Source organism: Pleuronectes platessa, unplaced genomic scaffold (assembly GCF_947347685.1).
Source record: "Pleuronectes platessa unplaced genomic scaffold, fPlePla1.1 scaffold_317, whole genome shotgun sequence".
In the NCBI taxonomy this organism is placed as follows: Eukaryota; Metazoa; Chordata; class Actinopteri; order Pleuronectiformes; family Pleuronectidae; genus Pleuronectes; species Pleuronectes platessa.
The window spans coordinates 1-25,000 of NW_026519101.1; the positions used below are offsets into that span (position 1 = coordinate 1).

Below are 25,000 nucleotides of genomic sequence, written 5' to 3' on the forward strand. Positions count from 1 at the left end.
CACAATGAGTTCACGATGTGTCACAGTAAAGTTCAGTAGCCTGATTTCCTCCTGGGGCTGTGACCACTGTGCAGGGTTAATGTCCCAGTTGGACCAGTTAACCCTGATTCCCAGCACTGGTCACTGCACCAGCATGTCGCCCAGTGAGGATGATCATAATCAGATTAAATACATGTTTTGATTTCTTAGTAAACCTCGTTAGGACAAGCAAGTGATTTTGAACCAGTGGACATTAGATAAACTGGGGCTAGCTGTGCCCCCTGCTCCCAGTCTTTATGCTAAGCTAACTTAACCAATGGCTATTCAATGGATGAAAAGTAATTCATGCGAACTTTCAATAATAAGTTTGAAATGTTGTCATAAGTGAATAAAGTAATAATGTAATAAAGGAACATTGTTATTTACAGTCAGAAATGCATCAAAGTTTCCAAAACAATGAAACAAACATGACTTCACTTTTTTTAATTGAACATTTATTCAGAATATATTATTCAGTGCTTTCTCCTTCCTCTCGTGCTCACAGATAAGAACCGATAAGACAATATTCAGCCTTTCTTCCAGCAGGTGAAGCCGGCTCTCGGCTTGCAGGACTTTAATCTCCGAGCTGAGCTGATCCCTGACCTGCTGAATTATTGCTTTGAATGAATAAAGTTATTATTGTCTATAAAGAACAACTGTGAGGATTTCATGTTCCAACCGGGTCTCCAGGGGAGCGACTGATGGGCTGAGGGCTCGTCTGTCTGTGTGTGTGTCTGTGTGTCTGTGTGTGTGTGTGTGTGTGTGTGTGTCTGTGTGTGTGTGTGTGTGTGTGTGTGTGTGTGTGTGTGGTGGGGGGATGTGGTGCTGCAGCACACTGACCTCGTCCCTGCAGAAGCCTCCTGCAGCTGAATTAGTCCCATTTGTGTTTTCTCAGGTCGGTGTGCCCGTGTTCTCTGAGACGTCTTCGTCTGTGGCCTCTGCTCCGTCTAATATTTGTTCTTGATATTAAATTCCTCCAGGGAGAAGTTTCATCAGCTGCTCGGTGCTCAGCGTCTGGAGGAGGTGCTCGTGATGTCCTCGTCCTCCTGCCGGCTGGACGAGGACGTCTCCTCTCAGACTGAGGAGACGTTCACAACCCAAACACATTCTTCCTCTTGTTTGTGTTTCCAGTGTCGGGACGTTATACTAATCTGTCAATATGCAATCTCAATTTAATAAGTACAATATCACACCATACATATTATTATTATCATGAATTACTATATGATGTAATGTTGTATTTTTTATGTTTGATTACTTTAACTTGTATGTGTTTATTTCACTCTCCCCTGTTTTTCTACTTTAACTTGGTAGGTTTTGGTTCCAGTTCCAGTTCCACCAGCAGTAAGGTTAGAAAGTCTCCAGGAAATGAATGTGTGTTAGTGTGTGTCTGTGTGTTTGTGTGTGTCTGTGTGTTAGTGTGTGTCTGTGTGTTTGTGTGTGTGTGTGGTTAACCACTCCAACCACATCGTTTGTCTGTTGTTCACACTCTGTACGTGACAGGGTATGAAAGCACTTGCACACACATAGTTTGACACAATGTTCACACACATGGCAATCTGTGCAGTGTGTGTGTGTGTGTGTGTGTGTTTGTGTGTGAGAGTTGAAGTGCTGGAATTTACATGAAGTCACTAAACAATACAACATTGTGTTATTGTTATTCAGAGCGTCCACAACACAAGAGCTCAGGAGAATGAACAAACGACACATCCAGCCCACGAATGTAGTTTAACATGTTATTTAGTAAATAAGTAAATAAATTAATAAATATGTTAATATGGAACCAACAGACCTTAGAATGTGGGAATAGTGGAAATATATTTCTTGGCATTTTCCTGGAAATTAACAAAGTGGTGTGAGATACTGTGACTTTTAGAAACACGTGTGAAGACGTGTCTTTGTCCACTGAGGGACATCTACACAATCTACCTCGAGACAAGAGGTCCAGACGTGTTCCCATTCAAATGAATGAGAAGTGTCAAAATGAACCAAGATTGAAAAACACTGGATCCCTGAATATATTCACAAGTTTGTAAGTTAGCATCAACTCTTCTGAAAGTCAAGCCCCCCCCCGTCTGCCCTGCAGGTAGAGAGAGTCCTACCCCCCCCCCCCCCCCCCCCCCCCCAGTAGAGTTGAGGTGGTAACGAGACAACAACGATCAGCTGCACCACATGTCATTAATCTGCAGGCGACCTGAAGCTCCAGCAGAGGACTTTCACGAGGCGTCTTATTTCCCACAGGTGGTGTTGACTGGATATGAAGAGACTTTTATCACAGTTTGAATGTGTGTGTTTGTGAATGTGACATCTCCTGTGAAGAAGAACACTAAAGTGTCCCAGCTGCGGCAGTGAGACATTACTGAGTTCAACAGAGACGTCTCCTCACGTCCCTCGGTGTCACTTCTCTACTCCTGGTGGTTCACAGTGGACACGGGTCCGGTCCAGTAGCTCAGGTCCAGTTAGAACCACCAGACGGGTTTTCATCACTGCAGCAGGAACACGACAACACAACAATACGACAACATGACAACACAACAACACGTGTGTACAACCAGAGGAACGAGTCAAAAAGAGCTCAGGAACTGGCTCATTAGCATCACCTCTAGATCCAGATCCACAGAGCGGCTTCTGGACCCGAGCTTGAAGGAGTCCGTCCAGGTTCAGAACTACAGTCTGAGCTGGTTTCCAGGTTCTGTTGACTCCGGTCCTGTCGGCTGTCCACTTCATACTTTGCACTGCACACGTCAGGGACATCATCAGGCTGTGGACTCTGGGTCTGAGCTACACTCTTACTGGATCCTACTCTTCCCTGGATGAGCCCATGAGTCAGGGCTGCAGTCTGGACAGTTTGGACGTGTATGTCCCCTCAGATGGTTGGAGACAGATTTCCCTCTGGAGGACGCACTGCAGACCGGAGCCCTCTCGATGCACGGCTCTGTCTCGTCCTCGTCCTCGTCCTCCCACATGCTGCCTCTGATGTCTCTGCAGCCGAGGATCTTCCAGATTGTCCCCGAGGCGTCTCCAGGCTCAGGGACGACTCTCTGCCAGCCAACAGGCCCCGTCTCCTGGGAGCCGCACAGACAGACACACACTCAGAGAGAGACGACACCGCTGGGCTCGGGAACATGCATCTCACACACATCCCCCCCCCCGCAGCAGTGTGACATGTTGAAGTGTCTCCACTGTGTTCAGGACGATGCATGAAGCGCAGCACGGTAATTAAATCAGAGCCACTTACAGGCTCAGTGGACCAATAAAGACAAGAGTCAATGAGAGACAGTGAGAACAGGACAGATCTGCTGTCTCCTGGCAGATTATAATAAATATATATTTGAAGACCGAGTGTAGAGAAGAATTCATGAAGATCATCAGGAAGGAGACACAGATCTGATAGAACAGTCATCCTTAGAGCCGCACATGCCCATATCTCTCTTACTCTATAAATTGTTGTTCTATATTGTTGTTTTCATATTGTTTTTTGTACAGTGCACAACTCACAACAAGGCAATTTCCTCTATGTGCAAATATACATGGCAATAAAAATAATTCTGATTCTGATTCTGATTCTGATGTTTGGATTTGGATTTTATTTTAGGAAACAAAGATTAATCAACATTCATCAAAATGTTTATTCACTTCCTTCTTGCAGTGAAAATATCAGAACACTATAACAACACAATAGGACAAATTGATCCTGTGAAGCAATGCAGCAATTTTACTCTGAAAAGTACAACTAACAATAATCTGCTAATAAAGAAATATGTAAAGTGATTAATCTGAATCTGTCATTTCTTTAAAGGTTTTTTTAATGTCACTGAACCTTCACTCAGAAGATGAGACAGGAGATTAAAATCCAAGCTGAAGTAAAAATTAACAAACTAGTTTGTGCCACGATGCAGAATTTATTAATTATGCATTAATTTTAATTTTAAGGAAAAATAAGTTGTTTCATAGAAAATGTTTCAATAGAGAAAAAAGCCAGAGAGAAAAACAAGTCGCTGATTTAACAGATGAACCCGACACTCGAGGCTCCACAGGAACTTCTTCTGTCAGGTGTGTGTGTGTGCAACCCAGTCTCATCAGAAAATGTTCAATGGCAACGTCGGTCCACTTGGACCGACGTTACCATCTCACAATCAGGCCTCTCAGATTGTGAGATGGTAACATTTAGTCCTCCCATTGTTTTGCATTGGCGTGTTCTCACGTCACGTGACTCTCAAGCTCCCGTCTGCGGAGAGGAAAACATGGCGGAGATTCCTTGTTTTTTCAGATAAAAATATAATTTTGTAACTTAGTTTGGGCATAAAAATACATTCTGACACCATTTCTAGCGAGAAATGTGGTCTTTGCTTCCACAGTCTTCAGCCAGTTCGTGCTTATGATAAATATTTTAATAGTTATCACGCATGTTTTTATCGTTGCTATGATGGTTGCCATGGCACCACGGGCGCAGCTTGGTGTTTAAATCACAGTCCCTGCGTGGTGTCCTTCAGTGATCGTGAATGTTATTCATGTTATATAATAGTAATATTTGAGGCTAGATTACATCTCTAATGAGAAGGATCATGCGAGTCTGTTTATACCGAGGCCGGCCCGAGTGCGCGACCGGACCGAGTGCGCGACCGGCCCGAGTGGCGCGAGCCGAGCGGCCCGAGTGCGCGACCGGCCCGAGCGGCGCGAGCCGAGCGGCCCGAGTGCGCGAGCGGACCGAGTGCGCGAGCGGACATGACGTGTGGCTGTCGTAAAAACCCTATTTGTAAACAACCAGCCCTTTAACTCGGGGCTGCGTCATAAACACGGCGCGCTTGGAAGACCACGATGTCATCTTCCTTCTGTCAGGTAAGTAGTTTATTGTTTTTAAAGATCGTTACGATCTAGGTTTACAGTCCGAGTGCGGAGAGAGTCCGTCAATCCACACTATGGACGCTGTTCATCAGCTAATACGCCATTGTTAGCCACATGCTTCAGCCCACGGTAGCCTGTGCTACCTGGGAGGTGAATACATGGTTGTTGAAAGCAGTTCAAGACGCTTAGCTCATCATTGAGGGACGCTACAATATAAATATAAACATGAATTTGATTTATGAATGCTTTAGATTAATAAGGAGTGTATTTGTCTACCATTACTCCACAATATCAGGTCAATTTGGTTTAATGTATAGTATGCACTATGACAATAATGTTTCCATGTTATGGAGTTGCGATTCATTTTATAAAACAATTGCTATGTTCTGTTTTTTAATCAAGGAGGATCCAAGTGAAGCTACAGGAGTTTCATTAACGTCAACAACTTGGACCAAACAGTTTGTTTTGCTTGATGAAGAGCAGGAAGGGCAGCCTGGAGAGAAAGAGAAGCCGGGTTGAGCCCACTACCATCATCCACGTACCACGAGGAAGATGAGGGAGAGAAATGATCCTACCATTAAAGAGGTACTTTTAAGTTACATACCAGAAAAAACATTTGATATAATTTGCCAAATATACATTTTTATTAAATCCCCAAAGTACACTTGCTGAAATACAAGTTAATATCACACTGAAAGAATTTTGATCAATCATGCTTCCCTGCTGTGATTGTTTAACTAGGAAAACAACTTTTTCCACAGGAAGGCAAGTAAATTTAAGGAATACATGTGCAAAGTTTTCCTCTGTTATGTATAATGATGACCCCCATCAAACATAATGTTAGCAATATTTACACCTTTTAATTTATACTGTTTATTTCTGTCTACATGTGTGAATTTGCCTTCATTAGTTTCAGAAAAGAGCGATGATGTATCGGTCAGTGGGCGGCAGCACGAGACTCCGCAAACTAGTCTGTAAGCAAAGCAGACGAAGGCATCGAGGTTGCGGCCTGCCATCATTGTTATTTTGCTTAAGGGACTGAATATGTTTCATGTAGAAATATTAGCATTTCCCTTATATCTACCAAAACTGCTTGTTTCACAGACTGCAGTTTTGTTTTGATCCGATGTGGTGTGCAAATACAACCGTATCTGCAATGGGTTGTGGGGCATTAACATTTGTAACTCTAATTTTGTTTTGACAGACTGTGAAAAGAACGTTGAGAACATCACCACTCTACAGGAAGACACAGTCCAGTAATGGGTGTCAGAAGTTCAGTAGTGAACGACAGGTACTGTGGAAAAATATGTGTCATTGTTGTACAATGTCCTTTGACTCTGTTTAAACAAGGTCAACACAAAAAGGTTTGATTGTAAACTGATATCGGTATGAATTCATGTTATTCTCCTCGTCAAAAGAAACAAACAATCCAAATTACCTGCAGAACGCCCTTGATGGACGCTTCAGCTGCATCGTCAGACTGGTGAGACAGCAAGATGCCAACTTTAATGCCAATTTATTTGTGTAACATTCTGTGACCAAATGTATAGATAACTTTTTGTAGATTGTAAAAATAGATAACCCATTTATTACAAAAAAACTACACTAGAATTATCGCACTGCGTTGTATGACTCCGCTAACCAGAGCAGTGTCCGTCTACATATTTCTACATATTTTCTCTCATATAAATGACACTGTATCTCTTGACAACTGAAACCATAAGATGAGGTCAGTGTGGCCTTGACCTTTTTACTTTAAGACAAATACAAAGTTAGACAATCCGAAAACATGCAGTTATGCCTCCGGCGACTCGCTATTGCAGAGGCATTAAAACCGTAGTGTAGTAGATTGGATTTTATTGGTGTTACATTGGACATCTTGTATGGGTACACCAAAAAATATATTTGGTTTCACATTCTAGATGGCAATAAGCAGAGTCATCAACTCAGGAAAAATATTTCTGTAGAAAAGAAAGCCTTGTATGTGTGTATGTATACATACACACAAACGCACAATTGAGACGTTTTTGTCTTTTATCATATATTCTCAGGCAGTACTGATGCATTTACTGAGAGGGGACGTGAGGGCCTACTCTGCGTGCTCAGAGTTCAAGCCCAGCAGGCTGCAGCGGGCCTGACATATTCTGGAACAGCAGCACAGTCTTTGGATGACTCCTCTGAAGATGAAAACATGGCGAGGTACTTCTCCACTGATGAAGAACTGTGAGGGCTGTGATTAGCTACACTCTCTTGCTACAATGCTACTCATGCTACTCCCTGGCAGCCTTAGGAAGGCATTAGCTTGCTGTGTGGTAGCTGTTAGCTTCAGCATTTTTAGTTTTTAGTGGCCTGTCTGACGTTTATGTTAAAAAAAAATCAGAGGGAACCATCTTCATAATTTAACACTATGGTTTGTTTGTGTCCTTCAGTTCTTCTCAAGAGAAGCAGTACAGGTGTGCCTCAGCTCCACGGTCCCTCCTGCAGCCTCCGCTCCTGATGCTAACCTCATGTCTCCATCACACCAAGCAGCAGACCTGGATTGACAGACCTTTCTCCAGAGCTGCCCCCTCCCTCTGAAACCCCCCTCTCCAAAACACTATTTGTGTAGTTTTTAAAGTATTTTTTGCATGAGAATTGTTGATCATAACATTTCCAGCAGATGCCTTAATATAATGTTTGTGCACAATAAATGACATTGATCATAACATAATGGTATTTCCTTGCACTTCTACACCATGATATTGTCAGATAAGATGCTGATTACATTAAAGCAGTGAATGCTCTGCTTTAAGCAACATAAACACACAATGATTCAATGGATCTGAAGTAGAATGGGCACATTACATTCTGTAGAGAATGCCTCAGTTATGGAAGTCAGAAAATAACTTTCTTTATCTGAGGTTCCAGTCATTTATAGTCACAGCAAAGCACACAGGTCTGGTTGTCTAAGTGGCGCCCATATCATATTGTTTAAGATGTGTAACATCAAGTTTGTGTTTCAGTGCAAAATTAGTCATTAGTCAAGAGTTCACCTTCTTCTTTACACTAAAATTAGGTGACCCAGATGTTTCACAATGCAATCTGATAAGGTCTTATGAGAAACATTCTTAACATTAAAGAAATCAACACAGAGGATAGCAATATCTGTTTGACTTTAATCCGTAGCTGATAATCAGCGGCCTGACTTATTCAAACACATTAATACTACAATGAATAAGGCAGGGGTTTTCCATCAGAAATCATTTCTGGGACATTAATTTAAAAGATCTCCAGTATAAGCAAATGTATTCTAAAATTGGTTTATATCCAAGTGTGAGGCTGTCCTGGCACATGGAAATAAGATATATATATATTGTTTGTATTAGCTTTCCCTCAGTTTAGTACTTGCACTTCTTGAAAAGCTCTATATAAATAAGATGTATTAATGTTTATACATTGCCCTCTAGTATATGTTTTCCTAAAAGTCACTGTAGATACAGAAATAACAGTATGGTTCAGGTGACAGTAAGTGGAAGCTGAAGGTAATTTCCATGTGCTCAAGAGAAACATAACGTGACGATATAGTTGATTTCTGATAGAAGGCCCTGCCTCATTCATTGTAGTATTAATGTGTTTGAATAAGTCAGGCTGCCGATTACCAGCTACTGATTAAAGTCAAACAGATATTGCTATCCTCTGTGTTGATTTCTTTAATGTTAAGAATGTTTCTCATAAGACCTTATCAGATTGCATTGTGAAACATCTGGGTCACCTAATTTTAGTGTAAACAAGATGGTGAACTCTTGACTAATGACTAATTTTGCACTGAAACACAAACTTGATGTTACACATCTTAAACAATATGATATGGGCGCCACTTAGACAACCAGACCTGTGTGCTTTGCTGTGAGTATAAATGGCTGGAACCTCAGATAAAGAAAGTTATTTTCTGACTTCCATAACTGAGGCATTCTCTACAGAATGTAATGTGCCCATTCTACTTCAGATCCATTGAATCATTGTGTGTTTATGTTGCTTAAAGCAGAGCATTCACTGCTTTAATGTAATCAGCATCTTATCTGACAATATCATGGTGTAGAAGTGCAAGGAAATACCATTATGTTATGATCAATGTCATTTATTGTGCACAAACATTATATTAAGGCATCTGCTGGAAATGTTATGATCAACAATTCTCATGCAAAAAATACTTTAAAAACTACACAAATAGTGTTTTGGAGAGGGGGGTTTCAGAGGGAGGGGGCAGCTCTGGAGAAAGGTCTGTCAATCCAGGTCTGCTGCTTGGTGTGATGGAGACATGAGGTTAGCATCAGGAGCGGAGGCTGCAGGAGGGACCGTGGAGCTGAGGCACACCTGTACTGCTTCTCTTGAGAAGAACTGAAGGACACAAACAAACCATAGTGTTAAATTATGAAGATGGTTCCCTCTGATTTTTTTTTAACATAAACGTCAGACAGGCCACTAAAAACTAAAAATGCTGAAGCTAACAGCTACCACACAGCAAGCTAATGCCTTCCTAAGGCTGCCAGGGAGTAGCATGAGTAGCATTGTAGCAAGAGAGTGTAGCTAATCACAGCCCTCACAGTTCTTCATCAGTGGAGAAGTACTTCGCCATGTTTTCATCTTCAGAGGAGTCATCCAAAGACTGTGCTGCTGTTCCAGAATATGTCAGGCCCGCTGCAGCCTGCTGGGCTTGAACTCTGAGCACGCAGAGTAGGCCCTCACGTCCCCTCTCAGTAAATGCATCAGTACTGCCTGAGAATATATGATAAAAGACAAAAACGTCTCAATTGTGCGTTTGTGTGTATGTATACATACACACATACAAGGCTTTCTTTTCTACAGAAATATTTTTCCTGAGTTGATGACTCTGCTTATTGCCATCTAGAATGTGAAACCAAATATATTTTTTGGTGTACCCATACAAGATGTCCAATGTAACACCAATAAAATCCAATCTACTACACTACGGTTTTAATGCCTCTGCAATAGCGAGTCGCCGGAGGCATAACTGCATGTTTTCGGATTGTCTAACTTTGTATTTGTCTTAAAGTAAAAAGGTCAAGGCCACACTGACCTCATCTTATGGTTTCAGTTGTCAAGAGATACAGTGTCATTTATATGAGAGAAAATATGTAGAAATATGTAGACGGACACTGCTCTGGTTAGCGGAGTCATACAACGCAGTGCGATAATTCTAGTGTAGTTTTTTTGTAATAAATGGGTTATCTATTTTTACAATCTACAAAAAGTTATCTATACATTTGGTCACAGAATGTTACACAAATAAATTGGCATTAAAGTTGGCATCTTGCTGTCTCACCAGTCTGACGATGCAGCTGAAGCGTCCATCAAGGGCTTTCTGCAGGTAATTTGGATTGTTTGTTTCTTTTGACGAGGAGAATAACATGAATTCATACCGATATCAGTTTACAATCAAACCTTTTTGTGTTGACCTTGTTTAAACAGAGTCAAAGGACATTGTACAACAATGACACATATTTTTCCACAGTACCTGTCGTTCACTACTGAACTTCTGACACCCATTACTGGACTGTGTCTTCCTGTAGAGTGGTGATGTTCTCAACGTTCTTTTCACAGTCTGTCAAAACAAAATTAGAGTTACAAATGTTAATGCCCCACAACCCATTGCAGATACGGTTGTATTTGCACACCACATCGGATCAAAACAAAACTGCAGTCTGTGAAACAAGCAGTTTTGGTAGATATAAGGGAAATGCTAATATTTCTACATGAAACATATTCAGTCCCTTAAGCAAAATAACAATGATGGCAGGCCGCAACCTCGATGCCTTCGTCTGCTTTGCTTACAGACTAGTTTGCGGAGTCTCGTGCTGCCGCCCACTGACCGATACATCATCGCTCTTTTCTGAAACTAATGAAGGCAAATTCACACATGTAGACAGAAATAAACAGTATAAATTAAAAGGTGTAAATATTGCTAACATTATGTTTGATGGGGGTCATCATTATACATAACAGAGGAAAACTTTGCACATGTATTCCTTAAATTTACTTGCCTTCCTGTGGAAAAAGTTGTTTTCCTAGTTAAACAATCACAGCAGGGAAGCATGATTGATCAAAATTCTTTCAGTGTGATATTAACTTGTATTTCAGCAAGTGTACTTTGGGGATTTAATAAAAATGTATATTTGGCAAATTATATCAAATGTTTTTTCTGGTATGTAACTTAAAAGTACCTCTTTAATGGTAGGATCATTTCTCTCCCTCATCTTCCTCGTGGTACGTGGATGATGGTAGTGGGCTCAACCCGGCTTCTCTTTCTCTCCAGGCTGCCCTTCCTGCTCTTCATCAAGCAAAACAAACTGTTTGGTCCAAGTTGTTGACGTTAATGAAACTCCTGTAGCTTCACTTGGATCCTCCTTGATTAAAAAACAGAACATAGCAATTGTTTTATAAAATGAATCGCAACTCCATAACATGGAAACATTATTGTCATAGTGCATACTATACATTAAACCAAATTGACCTGATATTGTGGAGTAATGGTAGACAAATACACTCCTTATTAATCTAAAGCATTCATAAATCAAATTCATGTTTATATTTATATTGTAGCGTCCCTCAATGATGAGCTAAGCGTCTTGAACTGCTTTCAACAACCATGTATTCACCTCCCAGGTAGCACAGGCTACCGTGGGCTGAAGCATGTGGCTAACAATGGCGTATTAGCTGATGAACAGCGTCCATAGTGTGGATTGACGGACTCTCTCCGCACTCGGACTGTAAACCTAGATCGTAACGATCTTTAAAAACAATAAACTACTTACCTGACAGAAGGAAGATGACATCGTGGTCTTCCAAGCGCGCCGTGTTTATGACGCAGCCCCGAGTTAAAGGGCTGGTTGTTTACAAATAGGGTTTTTACGACAGCCACACGTCATGTCCGCTCGCGCACTCGGTCCGCTCGCGCACTCGGGCCGCTCGGCTCGCGCCGCTCGGGCCGGTCGCGCACTCGGGCCGCTCGGCTCGCGCCGCTCGGGCCGCTCGGCTCGCGGACTCGGGCCGGTCGCGCACTCGGGCCGGCCTCGGTATAAACAGACTCGCATGATCCTTCTCATTAGAGATGTAATCTAGCCTCAAATATTACTATTATATAACATGAATAACATTCACGATCACTGAAGGACACCACGCAGGGACTGTGATTTAAACACCAAGCTGCGCCCGTGGTGCCATGGCAACCATCATAGCAACGATAAAAACATGCGTGATAACTATTAAAATATTTATCATAAGCACGAACTGGCTGAAGACTGTGGAAGCAAAGACCACATTTCTCGCTAGAAATGGTGTCAGAATGTATTTTTATGCCCAAACTAAGTTACAAAATTATATTTTTATCTGAAAAAACAAGGAATCTCCGCCATGTTTTCCTCTCCGCAGACGGGAGCTTGAGAGTCACGTGACGTGAGAACACGCCAATGCAAAACAATGGGAGGACTAAATGTTACCATCTCACAATCTGAGAGGCCTGATTGTGAGATGGTAACGTCGGTCCAAGTGGACCGACGTTACCATTGAACATTTTCTGATGAGACTGGGTTGGTGTGTGTGTGTGTGTGTGTGTGTGTGTGTGTGTGTGTCTGTGTGTGTGTGTCTGTGTGTGTGTGTGTGTGTGTGTGTGTGTGTGTGTGTGTGTGTGTGTGTGTGTGTGTGTGTGTGTGTGTGTGTGTGTGTGTCTGTGTGTGTGTGTCTGTGTGTGTGTGTCTGTGTGTGTGTTTGTGTCAACTGTAAACACCTGGAGATTAGATCTCACCTACAATGCATCTCTGAGGGGGGAGGGGGGGGGGGGGGGGGGGGTTCTGACTCTATTTATATCACCTGACCACATGGAGGCTGACATCAGTAAAACGAAATATGATATCATAAAACTTATGAAAAACTACGATTGTGTTTAAAAAAAGAAAAGCTGAAATCCCAGTTCTGTCAATGTCAATTTTCCATTTCAGTAACTTTAAGGACTTTGTTTCAACAATTTTTTAACAATACTGTAATAACCTTCACACACACAGTCACACACACAGTCACACACACAGACACACACACACACACACACACTCTGACAAAGCTGCATTGATTTAGTTGAAAGCTGTTGTTTGCATATTGTCCAAGTTCAGACAAAACCTCTGATCTATAACTTTGAATTATGTTCTATTATAACTGTCCGTTACTCTGGAGATGTTTGACCGTGACGCAAAAGTTAGTGTGTCCTCACACCTTCTGTGAGCTCAGCATGAGTAACTGAGGTGGAGTCACTGGTTCCTTCTCCTCAGCTGGTTCCTTCTCCTCAGCTGGTTCCTTCTCCTCAGCTGGTTCCTTCTCCTCAGCTGGTTCCTTCTCCTCATCTGGCTCATTCTCCTCAGCTGGTTCCTTCTCCTCAGCTGGTTCCTTCTCCTCAGCTGGTTCCTTCACCTCAGCTGGTTCCTTCTCCTCATCTGGCTCATTCTCCTCAGCTGGTTCCTTCTCCTCAGCTGGTTCCTTCTCCTCAGCTGGTTCCTTCTCCTCATCTGGCTCATTCTCCTCAGCTGGTTCCTTCTCCTCAGCTGGTTCCTTCTCCTCAGCTGGTTCCTTCACCTCAGCTGGTTCCTTCTCCTCATCTGGCTCATTCTCCTCAGCTGGTTCCTTCACCTCAGCTGGTTCCTTCACCTCAGCTGGTTCCTTCTCCTCATCTGGCTCATTCTCCTCAGCTGGTTCCTTCTCCTCAGCTGGTTCCTTCACCTCAGCTGGCTCCTTCTCCTCATCTGGTTCCTTCACCTCAGCTGGTTCCTTCTCCTCAGCTGGTTCCTTCACCTCAGCTGGTTCCTTCACCTCAGCTGGTTCCTTCTCCTCAGCTGGTTCCTTCTCCTCAGCTGGTTCCTTCACCTCAGCTGGTTCCTTCTCCTCAGCTGGTTCCTTCACCTCAGCTGGTTCCTTCACCTCAGCTGGTTCCTTCTCCTCAGCTGGTTCCTTCACCTCAGCTGGTTCCTTCATCTCAGCTGGTTCCTTCTCCTCAGCTGGTTCCTTCACCTCAGCTGGTTCCTTCACCTCAGCTGGTTCCTTCTCCTCAGCTGGTTCCTTCTCCTCAGCTGGTTCCTTCTCCTCAGCTGGTTCCTTCACCTCAGCTGGTTCCTTCACCTCAGCTGGTTCCTTCACCTCAGCTGGTTCCTTCACCTCAGCTGGTTCCTTCTCCTCAGCTGGTTCCTTCTCCTCAGCTGGTTCCTTCTCCTCAGCTGGTTCCTTCACCTCAGCTGGTTCCTTCACCTCAGCTGGTTCCTTTACCTCAGCTGGTTCCTTCACCTCAGCTGGTTCCTTCTCCTCAGCTGGTTACTTCACCTCAGCTGGTTCCTTCTCCTCAGCTGGTTCCTTCACCTCAGCTGGTTCCTTCTCCTCAGCTGGTTCCTTCTCCACCTCAGCTGGTTCCTTCTCCTCAGCTGGTTCCTTCTCCTCAGCTGGTTCCTTCACCTCAGCTGGTTCCTTCACCTCAGCTGGTTCCTTCACCTCATCTGGTTCTTTCACCTCAGCTGGTTCCTTCACCTCATCTGGTTCCTTCACCTCAGCTGGTTCCTTCTCCTCAGCTAGTTCCTTATCCTCAGCTGGTTCCTTCACCTCAGCTGGTTCCTTCTCCTCAGCTGGTTCCTTCTCCTCAGCTGGTTCCTTCACCTCAGCTGGTTCCTTCTCCTCAGCTGGTTCCTTCACCTCAGCTGGTTCCTTCTCCTCAGCTGGTTCCTTCACCTCAGCTGGTTCCTTCACCTCAGCTGGTTCCTTCACCTCAGCTGGTTCCTTCTCCTCAGCTGGTTCCTTCACCTCAGCTGGTTCCTTCTCCTCAGCTGGTTCCTTCACCTCAGCTGGTTCCTTCACCTCAGCTGGTTCCTTCACCTCAGCTGGTTCCTTCACCTCAGCTGGTTCCTTCTCCTCAGCTGGTTCCTTCTCCTCAGCTGGTTCCTTCTCCTCATCTGGCTCATTCTCCTCAGCTGGTTCCTTCTCCTCAGCTGGTTCCTTCTCCTCAGCTGGTTCCTTCACCTCAGCTGGTTCCTTCTCCTCATCTGGCTCATTCTCCTCAGCTGGTTCCTTCTCCTCAGCTGGTTCCTTCTCCTCAGCTGGTTCCTTCTCCTCATCTGGCTCATTCTCCTCAGCTGGTTCCTTCTCCTCAGCTGGTTCCTTCTCCTCAGCTGGTTCCTTCACCTCAGCTGGTTCCTTCTCCTCATCTGGCTCATTCTCCTCAGCTGGTTCCTTCACCTCAGCTGGTTCCTTCACCTCAGCTGGTTCCTTCTCCTCATCTGGCTCATTCTCCTCAGCTGGTTCCTTCTCCTCAGCTGGTTCCTTCACCTCAGCTGGCTCCTTCTCCTCATCTGGTTCCTTCACCTCAGCTGGTTCCTTCTCCTCAGCTGGTTCCTTCACCTCTGCTGGTTCCTTCACCTCAGCTGGTTCCTTCTCCTCAGCTGGTTCCTTCTCCTCAGCTGGTTCCTTCACCTCAGCTGGTTCCTTCTCCTCAGCTGGTTCCTTCACCTCAGCTGGTTCCTTCACCTCAGCTGGTTCCTTCTCCTCAGCTGGTTCCTTCACCTCAGCTGGTTCCTTCATCTCAGCTGGTTCCTTCTCCTCAGCTGGTTCCTTCACCTCAGCTGGTTCCTTCACCTCAGCTGGTTCCTTCTCCTCAGCTGGTTCCTTCTCCTCAGCTGGTTCCTTCTCCTCAGCTGGTTCCTTCACCTCAGCTGGTTCCTTCACCTCAGCTGGTTCCTTCTCCTCAGCTGGTTCCTTCACCTCAGCTGGTTCCTTCACCTCAGCTGGTTCCTTCACCTCAGCTGGTTCCTTCTCCTCAGCTGGTTCCTTCTCCTCAGCTGGTTCCTTCTCCTCAGCTGGTTCCTTCACCTCAGCTGGTTCCTTCACCTCAGCTGGTTCCTTTACCTCAGCTGGTTCCTTCACCTCAGCTGGTTCCTTCTCCTCAGCTGGTTACTTCACCTCAGCTGGTTCCTTCTCCTCAGCTGGTTCCTTCACCTCAGCTGGTTCCTTCTCCTCAGCTGGTTCCTTCTCCACCTCAGCTGGTTCCTTCTCCTCAGCTGGTTCCTTCTCCTCAGCTGGTTCCTTCACCTCAGCTGGTTCCTTCACCTCAGCTGGTTCCTTCACCTCATCTGGTTCTTTCACCTCAGCTGGTTCCTTCACCTCATCTGGTTCCTTCACCTCAGCTGGTTCCTTCTCCTCAGCTAGTTCCTTATCCTCAGCTGGTTCCTTCACCTCAGCTGGTTCCTTCTCCTCAGCTGGTTCCTTCTCCTCAGCTGGTTCCTTCACCTCAGCTGGTTCCTTCTCCTCAGCTGGTTCCTTCACCTCAGCTGGTTCCTTCTCCTCAGCTGGTTCCTTCACCTCAGCTGGTTCCTTCACCTCAGCTGGTTCCTTCACCTCAGCTGGTTCCTTCTCCTCAGCTGGTTCCTTCACCTCAGCTGGTTCCTTCTCCTCAGCTGGTTCCTTCACCTCAGCTGGTTCCTTCACCTCAGCTGGTTCCTTCACCTCAGCTGGTTCCTTCACCTCAGCTGGTTCCTTCACCTCAGCTGGTTCCTTCACCTCAGCAGGTAAATCCACTCGAGGGTTCAGAAGAACACAGGAACGTTGACTTGTTCATGGTCCAGAACAAGTTCCTGTCATTTAAAGTATTTCAGGAATCATTGAGTCAGAGCTTCAGACGATGAGACTCATGAGTTTGAACCAACACTTTCTCCTGATCAGCCTCGTTATACTATGACTTAATAATCATGACTCACTCGTCTGTCTGGGCCATGTGACACGTCATGTGCTGTAGGTGACTCTGAGTTGTGTGAGGCTGTTACACAACTTGCTGTTGAGCAACACGTTAACAACCTGAAGTTTTTTTCACACACACACGTTCGAGGCTTTCGCTGAAGGAAACATCACATCACTTTTTGGACCTTCTGGATTTTCCTGTGAGATCTCGTCTTTGTCTCCTGATTCAGAACCTTTGTCCTCAGTCTCTCTTCGGGGACATCAGTCGTCCTCTGAACGTCCGTCAAACTGCCGGTTCCAACCAGCAGCTCAAATAACTGAAAAGAGGAGGGATGGAAAGAAGGAGGGAGATGAGGGTGTGGGGGGGGAGGTCGGCAGTTTCTAATCTCATGTCTGACGCTGAGTCATCAAACAGATAAACGGACAAAGGCTGAGACGATGCACAGGAATGGAAACAAACACACACACACACACACACACACGGACAGACACACAACCTTACAAGAGCCAAGGACGTGAACCACCTGATCTCGGTGTGAATATGAGGATGATCGTGTTTCTGTCGATGTGTTTGAGTTTATTCTTCTGGTTTAAAAACATGTGATAATCCAATTTAATCCCTGATATTTTATTATAGAAAAACATTTAGTAAGACACGTGGAACTCGGGATCTTTCCTTCCTTCGTTCTGACCTTGAACTGAAGGTCAAATCCAAATATCAGTTATTTCCCCCAGAATTGAATTGAGCCTATAACAGAAGCAACAGGCTGCATCACATGTTCAGTCAGTTCATTGTTCTTTTCTCCTCTTTAACATGAAGTATTTACAGATTCTCAGTAATGATAAAGTTTTTCCCTCATTTCTGTCCTTAGTTACTTCCTGTTCTCCAAACGGGGGGCGCTCCTCAGCGTGCGACCCAGCAGTTTACCCAGTCTCGTAGTCATTTTTATCTTTGCTTTTAACTTGTTTTAGGGGAGTGTTTATTTTGTATTTTGTGTGTGAATGTGAAAACTGTCAGTGACTCAGCCATGCTAACTACGGGAACACTCCTGGAATTCTTTGTGATCATTATCACGGTGACTCTACTATCGGGATCTACCTGTTGCGAGGCGAGTGGACGCGGAGCTCCAGGAAAAGCTCTCAGCAGAGAGTTTCTCCTCTCGCTACGGACCTCAACAGCCGGCGCGATCCCAGATAATATCCCGAGAGAGCTGAGCAAGCCGGCCAAGGAGCACCGGAAAAGGGGAAGGAGAGGTGGCCTACGACGGAGAATCAAAAAGCTTCGGCTGGATGATCGCCGCAAGTTACCACCGCTCCCTACCATACTGCTCTCAAACGCACAATCTATCCGTAACAAAATAGGCGAACTGGAATCATGGGCAAAGTTCGAACGGGAAATTGGAGAATCGTGTCTACTTGCTTTCACGGAAACATGGCTCAACGACTCAGACCGGGACGAGGACTTGACACTAACTGGGTTTGGAAGCCCAATTCGTCTAGACAGGTCACCGGAGACAACTGGGAAAAGCCGTGGAGGAGGAGTGTGTTTCTACGTCAACAAGAGGTACTGCAACACCGTTAAAATCAGGGAGAGGATATGTACCGCTGACTTAGAACTGCTTTCGATCTCACTCCGCCCGTTCTATCTCCCTCGGGAGTTTCAACAACTATTCTACACGGTTGTCTACATTCACCCGCGAGCCAACGCGTCAGCTGCTGCCCAGCTGATCGCTGACACAACACACAAACTGGACGAAATTTGCCCCGACGCACCGAGAATTCATCCTGGGGGATTTTAATAAATGTGACTTGGGTAGAACTTTGAGAACATATGAACAATATGTAACTTGCAGCACAACACAGAAAAACACCACTATTGACCTTTGCTATGGGTCAATAGGTGGAGCTTACCGTTCCATACCCATGCCTGCCCTAGGGGCCTCTTATCACAACAGTGTTTACCTCATGCCAGTGTATAAACCGTCCTTCATGCGCTTAGAACACAAGGAGAGAACGGTGAAAATGTGGTCGGAGGACAGTATCTCCTCTCTCCAAGCATGTTTTGAGTACACTGACTGGGACTGTTTCCAGGATAGCACAGATAATATTGACGAACTATCAGATACTGTTTCATCATATATTACATTCTGTGTCGACTCAGTCATCCCAACCAGGATCTCTGTCCATTACCCAAATAATAAACCATGGGTTACTAAAGAACTTAAATCAGTGATAAATAAGAAAAAGAGGACATTTTACACTGGGGACCCTTGGGAGAAAAAAGCTGTCTCCAAGGAAGTGAAAAAAGAGATTAGGAAGGCCAAAATGAAATATAGAGAGAAGGTTGAGGAACGGTATAGTGGGGGGGATCTTAGAGCTGCATGGAGGGGAATTAAGTCAATGGCATCCATAAATCAGTGTTCTAGTGAATCCAGGCAGCCAATAACTGTTAAAGGTATTGATGTCCCTGATTTGTCAAATGCTTTTAATATGTTTTACTCACGTTTTGAATCATCTGATTTCTCTGAGAACATTTCTATGTGGAGGGACTCTCTTGTCCCTCACAATGACATTGTGATAGCCCAGGAAGTAGTAACAACTCTGTGTAAGAGAGTTAATATTATGAAAGCTGCAGGCCCTGATGCTGTTTGCGGACGCACACTGCGTTACTGTGCTGACCAGCTCAGTGTGGTATTCACTCCACTCTTTAATATGTGTGCTAAGAAAGGCCAGATACCTCAGATATGGAAGAGGTCCACTATAATACCACTAGCGAAATCAAAAAATCCCCAAGAGCTAAAAGACTTCAGACCAGTAGCACTTACATCCTTAGTAATGAAGATTTTTGAGAAAATTATTAAGGATGAAATCATGTCCCTGGTCAGTGGTAAACTTGACCCATTGCAGTTTGCTTATCAAACTGGGAAAGGTGTAGATGATGCAAAACTCTTCCTTTTAGACACAATGTATAAACATTTAGAAAAGCCTGGATCTCATGCTAGATTGTTATTTGCAGACTTTTCTTCTGCTTTCAATAAGATGCAGCCACATATTTTAATTGAGAGACTAGCTGCTGAGTTTGAGTTACCCCATCAGATACTGTTGTTGCTTTTAAACTTCTTAACAGACAGAACTCAGAGGGTCTCTGTGAATGGACACTTGTCCCAGGCCATTACCTCGAATACTGGTTCACCTCAAGGGTGCGTACTCTCACCCCTGTTGTTCATTTTGTACACAGATAGCTGTAGGTCCTCTCAACACGGAAGTTATCTAGCTAAATTCTCGGACGACACTGCGTTGCTGTCCCTTTTCCAAGGTCCACATTGCAGCCATGGCCTTGCTTTGACATCGTTTGTTAATTGGTGTGATAACAACTTCTTAGATCTAAATATAGAAAAAACAAAGGAGCTAGTCATAGATTTTAGGAAAGTGAAGGGAGCGCTCAAACCAAGTATCATCCATGGGGAGGAAGTCCAACTTGTGGACACCTACAAATATCTAGGCACAGTATTTGATAACCAGCTTAAATTCCATACAAATACAGAGGTAATTGTTAAAAAGGGACAACAAAGAGTTCACCTGTTGAGAATGCTGAACTCTTTCAGTGTCTCTAAAGTTATTTTGAGAATTTTTTACCAATCTTTCATTGAGAGTCTTTTAACTTTTTCCTTTATATGCTGGACTAACAGTCTGTCAGTTAAAGACATCTCTCATCTCATCTCTCATCGTCATCCGCTTATCCGGGGTCGGGTCGCGGGGGGAGCAGCTCAAGCAGGGGGCCCCAGACTTCCCTTTCCCGGGCCACATTGACCAGCTCTGACGGGGGGATCCCGAGGCGTTCCCAGGCCAGTGTTGAGATATAATCTCTCCACCTAGTCCTGGGTCTTCCCCGAGGTCTCCTCCCCACTGGACGTGCCTGAAACACCTCCCAAGGGAGGCGCCCAGTGGGCATCCTTACCAGATGCCCGAACCACCTCAGCTGACTCCTTTCTAAGTAAAGGAGCAGCGGCTCTAATCCGAGTCCCTCACGGATGACTGAGCTTCTCACCCTATCCCTAAGGGAGACGCCAGCCACCCTTCTGAGAAAACTCATCTCGGCCGCTTGTACCCGCGATCTCGTCCTTTCGGTCATCACCCAGCCCTCATGACCATAGGTGAGGATAGGAACGAAGATCGACCGGTAGATCGAGAGCTTTGCCTTGCGGCTCAGCTCTCTTTTCGTTACAACGGTGCGGTAAAGCGAACGCAATACCGCCCCCGCTGCTCCGATTCTCCGGCCAATCTCACGCTCCATAGTACCCTCACTCGCGAACAAGACCCCGAGGTACTTGAACTCCTTCACTTGGGCTAAGGACTCATTTCCTACCCGGAGTAAGCAATCCATCGGTTTCCTGCTAAGAGTCATGGCCTCAGATTTAGCGGTGCTGATCCTCATCCCAGCCGCTTCACACTCGGCCGCCAGCCGATCCAGTGAGTGCTGAAGGTCACAAGCCGATGATCCAATGAGGACCACATCATCCGCAAAAAGCAGTGACGAGATCCTCAGACCACCGAACTGCAACCCCTCCCCACCACGACTACGCCTCGATATCCTGTCCATGTATATCACAAACAGGATTGGTGACAAGGCGCAGCCCTGGCGGAGACCAGCTCCCACTGAGAACGAAACTGACTGGCTGCCGAGGACCCGAACACAGCTCTCGCTTTGGGAGTACAGAGATTGGATGGCCCTGAGGAGAGACCCCCTTACCCCATACTCCCGCAGCACCTCCCACAGTTTCTCCCGGGGGACCCGGTCATACGCCTTCTCCAAATCCACAAAACACAAGTGGACCGGTTGGGCATACTCCCAGGCCCCCTCCAGGATCCTTGCGAGAGTGAAGAGCTGGTCCGTAGTTCCACGTCCGGGGCGAAAACCGCATTGTTCCTCTTCAATCTGAGGTTCGACGATCGGCCGAACCCTCCTTTCCAGCACCTTGGAGTAGACTTTACCAGGGAGGCTGAGGAGTGTGATACCCCGATAATTGGTACACACTCTCTGGTCCCCCTTTTTGAACAGGGGAACCACCACCCCGGTTTGCCACTCCTTTGGCACTGTACCCGACTCCCACGCGATGTTGAATAGGCGTGTCAACCATGACAGCCCCTGAACACCCAGAGCCTTTAGCATTTCTGGCTGGATCTCATCAATCCCTGGGGCTTTGCCACTGCGGAGATGTTTGACTACCTCAGTGACCTCCACCAGGGAAATTGACGACGAAACACCATCAACCTCGAGCTCTGCCTCCAACATAGAGGGCGTGTTATTCGGATTCAGGAGTTCCTCAAAGTGTTCCTTCCAACGTCCGACGACCTCCTCAGTTGAGGTCAACAGAGTCCCATCCTTACTGTACACAGCTTGGATGGTTCCCCGTTTCCCCCTCCTGAGGTGCCGGATAGTCTTCCAGAAACACTTTGGTGCCGACCGAAAGTCCTTCTCCATGACCTCTCCGAACTTCTCCCACACCCGCTGCTTAGCCTCCGACACGGCAGCAGCTGCAGCCCTTCGGGCCTGTCGGTACCCTGCAACCGAGTCAGGAGTCCTCCAGGATATCATATCCCGGAAGGCCTCCTTCTTCAATCGGACGGCTTCCCTGACCACCGGTGTCCACCACGGTGTCCGAGGGTTACCGCCCCTTGAGGAACCTAAGACCCTGAGGCCACAGCTAGCCGCCGCAGCTTCAGCAATGGAGGCTTTGAACACTGCCCACTCCGGCTCAATGTCCCCAACCTCCACAGGAATGCCAGAAAAACTCCGCCGGAGGTGTGAGTTGAAGATACCTAGGACGGGGGCCTCCTCCAGACGTTCCCAGTTCACCCGCACTACTCGTTTGGGCTTACCAGGTCTATCCGGAAATTTCCCCCATTCCCTGATCCAACTCACAACCAGATGGTGGTCGGTTGACAGTTCCGCCCCTCTCTTTACCCGAGTGTCCAAAACATGTGGCCTCAGATCAGATGACACGATCACAAAATCGATCATTGATCTTCGGCCTAGGGTACTCTGGTACCAGGTACACTTATGAGCACCCTTATGTTCGAACATGGTGTTTGTTATGGATAATCCATGACTAGCACAGAAGTCCAATAACAAACGACCGCTCGGGTTCAGATCAGGGAGGCCGTTCCTCCCCACCACGCCTCTCCAGGTATCTCCATCGTTGCCCACGTGGGCGTTGAAGTCACCCAGCAGAACTACGGAGTCCCCTACTGGAGCCCCATGCAGGACTCCATTCAGGGTCTCCAAGAAGGCCGAGTACTCTGAGCTGCTGTTTGGTGCATACGCACAAACAACAGTCAGAGTTTTCCCCCCTACAACCCTTAGGCGCAGGGAGGCGACCCTCTCGTCTACCGGGGTAAACTCCAACACCGCGGCGCTCAGCCGGGGATTTATGAGTATCCCCACACCCGCCCGGCGCCTCACGCCCTTGGCAACTCCGGAGAAGAATAGAGTCCAACCCTTATCCAGGAGTACGGTACCAGAGCCGAGACTGTGCGTGGAAGTAAGCCCCACCAGATCTAACTGGTAGCGCTCCACCTCCCTCACAAGCTCCGGCTCCTTTCCCCACAGCGAGGTGACGTTCCACGTCCCCAGAGCCAGCTTCTGCCGCCCGGGTCTGGTCCGTCGAGACCCCTGACCTTCGCTGCCACCCATGTGGCTGCGCACCCGACCCCAACGGGTCTTCCCACAGGTGGTGGGCCCATGAGATGAAGAGAGGGGGGGTGCCACGTAGTTTCTTCGGGCTGTGCCCGACCGGGCTCCGTGGCAAACCCGGCCACCAGGCGCTCGCCATCGAGCCCTCCGTCTGGGCCTAGCTCCAGACGGGGGCCCCGGGCTTCCTCCGGGCCGGGTCACATCTCCTCTTCCGTCGATATTCATTGAGGCTTTTTGAACCATTCTTAGTCTGGCCCCTCACCTGAGACCACTCTGCCATGAGAGACCCTACCAGGAGCACAAGGCTCCAGACAACACAGCCCTCAGGTTCACAGGGACACGCAAACCTCTCCACCACGATAAGGTGACGGTTCCAGGAGAGGCAGTTAAAGACATGAATAGTTTAAATAAAATTGTGAAGATCTGCTCTAAGATCACTGGCATCCAGCTCAAGAGCATAAGTTCATTGTGGAACAAACAAGCAGTCCAGAAAGCCAAATGCATTATCAGTCAGCCTGACCATGTCCTCAGTAAAGAATTTAAACTAATGCCTTCAGGGCGGCGCTACTGTTCAATCAGGACAAGAACAATGAGGTACTCCCACTCTTTTATCCCTGCAACCATCAGGTTACTAAATGATGACAAAAGTAAGGAGCAGGTGGAGAGCACACCAGTGTTGCTGGGTGTTTCCGGGGGCAGGGTGGTTGTTACTGACGGGCTGAAATGAATTGTGAGTTAAATGTGTGTGTTGGACTGCCTTTGATATATGTTTTTGTCTACCTCCTATTGCTATTTATTGTATTTATTAAGTAATCTATTATGTGAGACTGGAAACTGTGAACGAAATTGCCCATTTTGGGATAAATAAAGTTTTCTAATCTAATCTAATCTGTTCTCATTATTTGTCTCTGGTCTCTGACTGAGAAGTGCCGAGCAGTGGATAAAACACATTTTGTGTAGTTTATATCTAAACTTTTTTAAATTAAGGCAATAACAGAAAAGCAGGAGGAGAAGAAAAGAGATTGATCTTTTCTCATAAGAGCAGAAACAGCTTCGGGCTTCAGACGTTTGTTTAATAATGTCGCCCTATCAACTGGTCTCATATCGGTTTTACTTCCTTCACCCTTTTCTTTTTGGTTTGTTTTACTTTATTTCATTAATGTATAATCTGAATTATGTGAAAGAGCCTCTGAGATGTTCGTCCAACCAGCGGTGACTGAGCAGTGGAGCAGCGGGGGGGGGGGGGGGGGGGGTTCAGGCCCTGGAGGCTCCTCACTGGTGCTGTGATAACAGAAGGTCTGTGACTCTCCATCTCCAGATTCCTTCAGCCGCTCCTGGGATCATCTTCATGTCATGAGGTTCTGAGAAGCTTCCACAGACACTGGAGAAGCAGGAAGTAGATTCAGTAAAGATACTTTAACAAACTGTTTTTAAATCTCTCTCACTGCTACGACCCGTCTGCTGCTGATGGAGGACACCAGGAGACGAGTGAGGACAGTGAGACTGAGACATTCAGCCACAGACTGGTCAGACTGGTTCCTGAGACACAGTGTGTGTTCTATCAACTCAAACCAGAGTTCTTCTTCTGTGCACTTTTGCAGAGACAGGCACCAATCTGGTTTCCTCCTGGTGATAAACACTAATACAGATTAGGTCAGTGGACGAAATGCAAGTTTCCATCTGTCATGA

The 25,000-nt window shown here is 46.0% G+C and overlaps 1 long non-coding RNA gene across 1 annotated transcript; it reads left to right on the forward strand.

Moving 5' to 3' along the window:
- The first annotated feature begins 6,160 nt into the window (after positions 1-6,160).
- LOC128436400 (uncharacterized) lies at positions 6,161-7,452 on the forward strand. Its single transcript, XR_008338055.1, has 3 exons — positions 6,161-6,346; positions 6,915-7,062; positions 7,293-7,452. It is a non-coding gene; the product is annotated as an uncharacterized LOC128436400 (long non-coding RNA).
- The last annotated feature ends 17,548 nt before the right edge of the window (positions 7,453-25,000 follow it).